The 9,647-nt window shown below is 36.3% G+C and overlaps 1 long non-coding RNA gene across 1 annotated transcript; it reads right to left on the bottom strand.

The window, feature by feature from the left end:
* Window positions 1-336: 336 nt before the first annotated feature.
* On the bottom strand, window positions 337-9,063 carry LOC136850771 (uncharacterized). Its single transcript, XR_010856739.1, has 5 exons — window positions 8,918-9,063; window positions 4,823-5,011; window positions 4,365-4,524; window positions 2,599-2,725; window positions 337-610 (listed from the first exon to the last, which is right to left on the bottom strand). It is a non-coding gene; the product is annotated as an uncharacterized lncRNA (long non-coding RNA).
* Window positions 9,064-9,647: the final 584 nt, after the last annotated feature.

Here is a 9,647-nt window from a genome sequence, read left to right as displayed (position 1 = left end):
ATGGACACTCGCCTATCAGCTCGATGTAATAGTGCCTGAAAGGACCATGTGACTTCACATCCTTATTGTCCTGCACCGGCACTCAACTCATCTTCCTGTAAGAGTGGCTGAAAGGACACTGAGACTGAGACTTCACTTCCTTATTGTCCTGCATCAGTGGTTGGCAGGAAACTCAACTCGACCATGGTCAAGTCATTATCTTCCTGCAATAGGGGCTGAAAGGATAGACTTCACATCCTTATTGTCCTGCATCAATCAGTGGCTTGGTCACCCAATTCTGGTCTGATCCTCGTTGTCCTGCAGTAGCGGCTGGAAGGTAAATCAATTCTGGTCTAGTCTCCTCAGCCTCCAGTGAGGCTAGGGACACTCAAGTTTGGACACCTGCTCATCATCCTGCAGCAATGGTTGTCCTGCAGCAATGGTTGGAAGGAAACTCAACCCTGGTCAAGCCATTATCTTCCTGTAATACTGGCTGAAAGGACACACTTTGCATCCTTATCCTGCAGCAGTGGCTGGAAGGTAACCCATTTCTAGTCTAGCCCTCATCGTCCAACATCGTCCAACAGGAGTGGCTGGAAGGACACAAGTCTGGTCTCATCCTCCGGGGTCCCTGGAAGAACAATAGAGTTCATTGTTAATACTTTAAAAAAAACGGACTAATATGCACATTCCTTACTACGAACTAATATGCACACCCCTTACTTCCCTACTATGAGATACGTACTAACAAATAACAAATGGAATACAGCTGCTAAACCCATTCCTTACTACGAACTAATATGCACATCCCTTACTTCCCTACTATGAGATACGTACTAACAAATAACAAATGGAATACAGCTGCTAAACCCAAAGAACAATATATGACATTGATAATCTGTATTCAAACTGGCTCATCACTATTACTGCTGTTCAATAAAAATATATTATTATAAGACTTGTGTATATCCACCCATAAAGACAATCCACCCATAAAGACATTTCTCTACTTTGACTACACATTTCTCTACTTTATGACTTGTGTATATCCACCCATAAAGACATTTCTCTACTTTAAGCCAGGCAATGCTTAAATTGCCTAATTATTGGAAAAGTATTCTACATTCAGAAAATATTCTTCCAAATACACATACTTTACCATCACTAACCCATTCAGCCTTTTAATTGCAACCCTGACTGATATGTATACAATCAGAGGTTAACCACCCCATTCAGCCTTTTAATTGCAACCCTGACTGAAAATATATACAATCAGAGGTTAACCCTATTTCACAAATTTGCTGAGGTTTCTCATGAAGCATAGATGTATGACATCTAAAATAATGCAAATTATATTATAATAACCAGCAGCAAATGGCATGAAAGGACATAACTACAAGAACAGAAAATACAAAAATGCTAAAATAAAAATTTGGAGGCACCCAAGGCCAAATAAAGGCAGACAAATTAGACTAACCAAACCAGTTTGACAATAATTATGCAAATAAAGGCACATTAAACATTAAGAAAACCATTTAGTTAGGAGACTAGTTTAAAAATACTTGAAAAATTTTTTCTTCAAAAGTACAGTGAGAAAACAAAGCAAACCATTTTCGTTCTTCAAATGCACAGTGAGTAAGGCAAAGAACAATCCCTTACTCCTTAAAATCCCATACTCAACAGCCACTAGTGTAAACAAAACTACATGAAATTTCACTGTGAACGCTGGAATAGTTGCTTATTTCAAAGCAAATGCTCATCTGACAGATGGATGGATTAGCTGAATTCAAGGACAAAATTCCAGACATAGGGGGATGAGAAAGTAATTCAGCACCATACAATGATGAAATTATGAAAAAGTAAGGTAGCAAAATGTCCTTTCTACAACAATCTGAGTGGGTCATATTACTAAAAATTAAAAAAATTTAATATTTCATGAACTATTCATGTATTAGAACAAAAGTTCAATACAACCTAAAAATAAAATTTCAAAAGTTAATAAGACTCCTAGTACCAAAGCACTGTAATGTTAAGGGGAAGCAAGAGACAGGTTTTCAAATGACTATAGTTCAGAATTATTTAATAATTCAAAACGACTGCAATGAAAATTACTGCATAAAAAATACAAAAGAAAAATCATTCTGGGGAATGGGAATGTAGAGAATGACCAGTTTCTGCCACTCTGGATGATCAGGGGCTCAGACTCCTGCTACCACAGATTTGGCAAAAAAAGAAACTGGTTTGTGCTGAAACAATCATGAATGAGCATTAGGAATCACTTCATGAAAAGTCAGAAAAAACTGGGCAATCTCTGAATAATGAACTCAGACACATGAAGACTGATCAAACTGCTGAGGGACACCAAGGGATCTAAAGAACTTATGTACACATCCACCTGTGTGCTCTAAACTGAAATGTATGGAAAATTTTTTAACCACAAACTTGGATTACCATAAGTAATGGTTTGTTAGGATTATGTTTACACTTTCTTAAATGGAAACAAGTGCTGTGGAATAACTAGTAAATGTTAAATAACTTGAAAATCTTCACTGGATGTTTACTAGAATAATGCAACATGTGTATGTTGAGTTGCCTTAGAAGCAATTCAGACAAAATTACCTGGTCAAAGTATGTACGATAAGCTTCCACTGATACGGATACTGGAATCTCTTTTCTGACCACTGCCTCTCACCATATGTAAACCGGAAGTTCTCATCGATGAAAAACCAAAGCTGTAACACTGAATCTGGAAGAAAACCATTGGACTTAAAACACAGTACTTGGCTTGCGAACATGGCAGTACTTTCTCTACTACATTGCAATTACAACTCATAGTGCAGTCTATATTAAGTAACATTACAAAATGTACACTATGTCAACTCCTATGTCAAGGAATAAATGCATCTAACAAAAACTTTTTACTGAAAAAGCACAACACACGACTTGGGTCATCAGAGGTTTGACACTTACAGCATAAGAAAATTTGTCCTTTTTTTTCCTTATTGAGCTTTTAATCTGACATTTTAAACAGATGTATGGACACAAGTATGGTGAACAAAAACTGAAACAGAAACTCTGCAAAATACACTAAATGGTCAAAAGCTGTTATACATACGAGTATATCAATTTGATAACATACATCAATTTGATAATCTATATTAGTGAAGTCAACTTGTTACATTTAAGTATTGGTATTTGAATAATGCAAATATATATAAAAATTACGTTTCACAGATACAACCAATGCTTTATTATATAACTTTCTGTTAACCTTGGAAGATATGATACAGGGTTGTCTAACACAGCAACATACAAGGCCTTAAATTTAATTAGACACTCCTTCATGCTTCACTTGTAATACCATAGCAAAATACCTACCTAGTCAATAAGAAAGGTGGGGACTTTATTTTCTATTAATATTAAAATAACAACTGGGTGTAGAGGAAAGGATAATGGATAGCAATAGTATTAAAATTAATAACATTATTACTTCCCAGACATTACCTCATAATAGTAGTCACTAAAAACATAGTACTCATGACCATGAATTTGTGTTTATCTTGCCTATAATACTGGATATACTTATACCTAATTTATCCTTTTGTACACTATTTAAATACCGACTCATAAGATGACATTACGATTATGTGGATCACTATCTACATCCTGTTCTACTCCAGTTTCTAATGTGTGTTAAGTGCTAAAATCTCTTTAATTGGTGATATACTATTCCGTTCTTTCTAGTCTGTTAAAAAAACTAATTTCACATTTTTTTTTTTGAGCATCGTAGAATCCAGTACTACTGCACACCATATGAGACCTAATTTATGAATTTTAATAAAACTGGCAAGAAACTTAACAGCATGATTTCAAAGCATTCCTGTTTAGAATGTTTTATAAAAAGGAGAGACACCAACAGATTATTGTGACTCTTTCAAATAGAGGATTTAAGTGTCAAATTCAATTGTACTCCTCTACCAATGAAACTCAAAACTCAATTTACCTATGAAATTCACAAATTCTTTATCAATGAAACTCAAAACTTCATCAATGAAACTCAAAACTTCTTTATCAATGAAACTCAAAACTCCTTTACCGATGAATCTCTACACTCATTTAACAATGAAACTCAACACTCCTTTACCAATGAAGAGGAACAGTTCAGTACAGTACAGTAAGGTATATTATTTCAATGAATCAGTGCTTGTCTGAGTGAAAATGTTTTCCAAATTAACTCCAAAATAACTTCTACTCTTTATGGTTAATTTCTAATACAGTTCATTGCAGCCAATGGCAATAAAGACTAGCAACATTAATCTTTCAGGTGAAGGGCAACAAAATACTCTAAAAGAAAAAGACCTTCAACCCTACAGTGATAGACTTACCATCACTAATTTCATCTTCTGTCTTCAGACAACTTGATGGCTTTCCTATCCACTTACTTGCAAGCAACACTTGCTAGCTAGATTCTTGACCTTCCTGGTAACAAGCATGCTTACTGAAGCCATGAAAAGTGGGAGAGACTGGGTTTTAATTCTCACAATGCTGTAAAAACAAATAAATATATCATATGGGGAATCTTCGACTTCATACATACACAAGAAAGTGAATTATCTCAGAAACAGCAAAGTTACAGCCATTAAGACTGATAACTTTGGCAATAAATGAAATCTGAATGAGTGTGCCTCAATAAAAATGCGAAAGCATAGGTTTTAATTCCTTTGTTCTTATGATTAACTTCTAGTACAGTACTATTAGAACTAATGGCAATAAAGACCTGCATATTTACCTTTCAAGTGAAAGGCAACAAAAACTAAAAGATAATAAAAGCCTTAAACCTTACGGTGAAAGAATTGCCGCTTCTAAAACTTTTGCCTTGTGCTTTCTGATGAAGGCACTACACTTGATGACGTTTCCTGTCCAGTGACTTGCAAGAACCCCTTGTTAGCAGGATTCTTGATCCTTTATGTAACAAGCACGCTAATTAAAGCCATGAGGAGTGGGAAAAGCCTGGGTTCCAGTTCTCAAAATGCTGTAAAAACAATATAAATAAATAAATAAATCATATAGGGAAAATGTGACTTCATACAACTACAAAAGAATCCTGAGTGCTCAGAGCATTCCTGAGTAAAATTTCAAATGCAAGCCTACAATTTTATATACAATAACTCAAGTCATTTATAGTAAAATTCCACACATATTTCTGGAATTAATGAAAGAGAGGAAACTGCGAACTGTCTTTGTGCTCAAAGGCTAAGAAGTAACTTATATGATGCAGTGAAAACAGCTTTGCAAACCCACCAATCTATAGAAATCAAGTCCTTGGGAAAACAGGCTACACTTCATGGTGTGTTTGCACTTTTCATACAATCATTACATAATAATTACTCAAGTTAAAACCATGATACCATGCCACAAGCTCAACAGCTGACAGAGCATGTGGTGTCCTAAATGTCAATTTTAATTATATATACAGTATTTGTCATGTGAACACAATTACTTGGAATCAGCAGCCAAAAATGTTTATACAAAATATGAATGTTTTCATATAAATCCATTAACCATAAATAGCCTTATTTCAAGCAATGACCTTCGCCAATTTACAGAATACTCCAGGGCATAGGACCCACTGATGGCCAGCCCATCCCACAAGACATTGCTCTTCTGTGCTAACCATGACGCCAAGAGTCCAGGAAGGGAGGAGCACACACAGTTATGGTAAATAGGTTATGAGGGAAATGTGTTTTATAATATTGCTCATTTGTAAAGTTATAATATACAGCTTGAATCACAATTTTGGTATCTCAAAAGCTGTATCATCAATGGCAGAATGGGAGACCCATAAATCAATAGGTTATGAACAGCAGTCCTTTTAACTTGGGCCAAATACTGTACAATACAAGCATTAACCACAATAAGCATTTGAATATACTCCAGGAAAACATTCCCTCAATGTATGCCATAGACATGACATGAGGACTATGATGTATAGGTGTTTCAAAACGTTTTGTCTATCACAAACAAAAAACCTGGGTTTTGGTTGTTTTAGCGAACCAGATAAGCCAGGATTAGGCTAGGCTAGATTGTAAACTTATCCAGCAACTACGGGAGTTTAACAAGGCATTAAATTTCCTTGGAGTGTTGCCTACCCTTATCCAACTAAATCTCCAACTAGTAAACCCCTTGCTATGGTATCCTTCATAATCTTGATATGGTTTTCCAAGAGCCTCTTGTCCCACTAACCAAACCCATATATAAAACTTTTTGAAAAACAAGATGACAGCTCCACATACAACTCAAGATTGATGGTCATAAGCCCGAGGGCGGGTTAAGTAGGGCATGATCCAGAATACTTAAAATACTTAAATGGTCGAATACATGTCATTTTGGCATTTTTCCAAAGGGACTACAGATTTTAGAGATGCTCCATTATATAACTTCATGGTTTTTCCTTTACATAATTACCTAACATTTTCAACCAACTATGAGGTCATAAAGTCTAATACTTAAGTACCCAGATATTTTCTGAATCAAACATGACTAACTTTACTCATTTATCTGTAAATTTATGCAACCTCTATCCACCTGGAAATACAACTTCCTTCCAACAATACAGTCAATGCCTCTCCTACCAAAATCGTTGACCTGATAAGAGGTACCTCCCAATCTTAGGTAAGAGATATGCTAGATGCAGTGTTATGGGAGAGACAAGGGGTAGCCCTAGTGCCATTCAAGAACATGTATGCAACATAAGGTTACAAGTAATTTCAACATTTCACATTTATGATTTATGGCTGTCTGGGTCAGATTAGGATGGAGGGGAGTTTCATAAAGGGGTAGCCAGGTAATAACCCAGCACCACGTTAGGTTAGTCTGCATCCCCATACTGTATTGTACAGCTTCCGTGCCACCAGCCAGGTAAGGACCTGGTGCATTAGGTTATGTTAGGAGAGACTGACCGCTTATTTTGTGATCAGTGCATTTTAGACCATTTCCGTTGTTTAAATTGATTGATTTTTAAATCACCTAAAACCCTGGTTTCCAACTAGGGTTCCCTAGTAACTTTAAAATTTGCAAGGAGCTGTAGAAACACAAAAACCAGTGGTTTTCATAAAAAACAATCATAAATGCAGAAAAGACCCGATATGCACGCATAATTAAACTACAGTGCCACAGTAATACCAGCAGACTTCAGTTTAACAGAAAAATCACCCACAGTATTAAATATAGTCAGCCTCACACCCTTCTTTAACCTATTACCACCTTGGTGGGCCTATACTGAATGGTTATTCTAAGAATTCTTACCACAATGAAGAAATCTGCACTTAGCATAAGCGACATTGCTACAACCAGCCCACATATAGGTCTTTGCTGTGGAGGTACCACTGCAAAAGGAAAGCCTCAGCCACAAAACTAATCTGGCAAACCAAAACATGACTAATGCAAATGGATCGATTTGGGTAGAATGTATAATAAGGGGGTCACAGCTTTCTTGAGGGGAAGGGGTTTTCCAGGGATGGGAGGAGGGGGAAGCCTCCCCAAGTCAGGTTCGGGTATGATGTCTAAGGTTAGGTTAGGTAAAAGTAAATATGGTTAGGTCACATTCCTTTTGAAATACCATGAATCAATCCTGGCCAAGTGTCCTAAATGTGCTATGGTGTAACTAAGGTGTTGCTATCAATTACGGTTTTACAATTAGAACATTTTTACTTGACCTAACAGATTGAACTGAAAGGATGTCACACGAAGATTTGACAGACTCGACAGCAAAAAAAAAATTAAATAAATAAATAAATAAATAAATGGGCAAAGTATATAAGGCAGTTGCATACCAGCGGCGGATATTATAATGCCTGTGTTGGTACCCTAAGAGCTAGGCTAGGTTTGGTCAGTCTAGAGTACAGTTATTGTTAGCCTAAATGGCACCCTATGCCTCGTGCGGAGCTGTCATCCGCGGTGAGCTAGACTATGGCAATTGACGTTTTCCTATGTTATTTTACTTGCTTTACAAGAATTTAAAGCAATATTTTGTCGGCCGGCTGTAACTAAACTGTCATTGACCATTTGAAGACTACGCAACTTGAATTGCCTAACGCGGGGTAGGTCTAAGCTGGCATTCCGCGGTAAGCCCCCCACCTCCCCATAGCTAATATGGCAAAACTGTAACCAGTAAACACCCCTAAAAATACCAACATAACGTACCCTAGGGTGTTTACTGGTTACAATTTTTGCCGTATTAGCCATGGGGGGTGGGGGGGCGCTTGCCGCTGAATGCCGGCTTAGACCTACCTGCGCGTTAGGTAATTCAAGTCGTGCAGTCTTCAAAGGTCAATGACAGTTTAGTTACAACCGGTCGAGGAAATATTACTTTAAATCCTTGTAAGGCAAGTAAAATAACATAGAAAAACGCCAACTGCCACAGTCTAGCTCACCGCGGACAGCCGGCTTAGAATTACCTATAAAATAAATGACCCAAAAGGGAAAAGCAGAAATTGGGCTATAACACCTGTATAACAGCGCCCTAAGAGTTAGGTTAGTCTACCGTAGCCTACGATTACGACTAGCCAAGCCTAGATGACGCCCTTTGCATAATGAGGAACTTACGTCAATTTATCCTCATGTTACACTCAGATATGGCAGAATACGATTAAAAATCGACTGTGGTATCTAGTTCCATAGACCTGATTAAGCCTCGAGGGCAATACCCTGCACTAACTGTCTGACCTACGTCTATAATGAGACGGTAGAACTGAGACTAACTGGGGAAATACGGTAGTTTTGGGCTTATTGTCTACTAATAAAAATAATTACTATTAAAATCATAAAATTTCAAACAGAATATATTAGTTTAAATCGGACCTGTATGGGGCCCTGTCAGTCGTTAATTCATTAATTTAAATAATAAACTCATAAATAACATTCCCTAAATCATGCTCACCGTTTCCTTTGAGATGTAGATGTATTGTAAATACTTTATTTTGATGTATAAGATGAAGTGTGATGTATAAATGAACACTGCAGTACACTGTACACAACATTCTTGGGTCACCTTCTGGTTGGACTGTGTTACTAGTGTCAAGACTCAGGATAACCAACTGTAATGTCCTATAAATGTTAATATTTTGATTAAAAAATCACGTTTTAAGAAATGATAATACATAAAAATATTATTGAAACTTATTTATTAGAACTTTATCTAATTAATCATTCTCTATAACGTCAAAGTTTGCTTTTAAAATTGTATAATTTCACATTGTTATGGCAATCCTGACTACTCCCTTACCTTTAAACCCCGCCTCCCTGCGGACTCCCATACACTTTTTGAAAAGTTTTTCAACAAAACTCTTCAATTTTCTTATATTTAACGATATACAATTTTATTAATAATCAGTAATATGATTAATATATATTAAAAATATTCATTTTCTGATAAATATACGTATTTGAGCTTTAAATCCTAGAATAAAACGACAACACATATTTTCCAAAGTGGCTAAGTACTTGGATGGCAAGTTTGGCGTCAAGTTTTCATCAAAATTCTTCACAATTCCAGAAACGTGTCAAAATAATTACATTAATTTGCTTCAACAGATTCCAGACGTTAAGCGGTATGCCTCTTCCAATATAAGTTGAATTAATAACTGAAAAATTACTTTACTTCTCTGAAA

This window comes from Macrobrachium rosenbergii, chromosome 22 (assembly GCF_040412425.1).
Source record: "Macrobrachium rosenbergii isolate ZJJX-2024 chromosome 22, ASM4041242v1, whole genome shotgun sequence".
Lineage (NCBI taxonomy): Eukaryota > Metazoa > Arthropoda > Malacostraca > Decapoda > Palaemonidae > Macrobrachium > Macrobrachium rosenbergii.
Note: the sequence above shows the minus strand (reverse complement) of the source record. Positions and strands in the feature narration are given on the sequence as shown.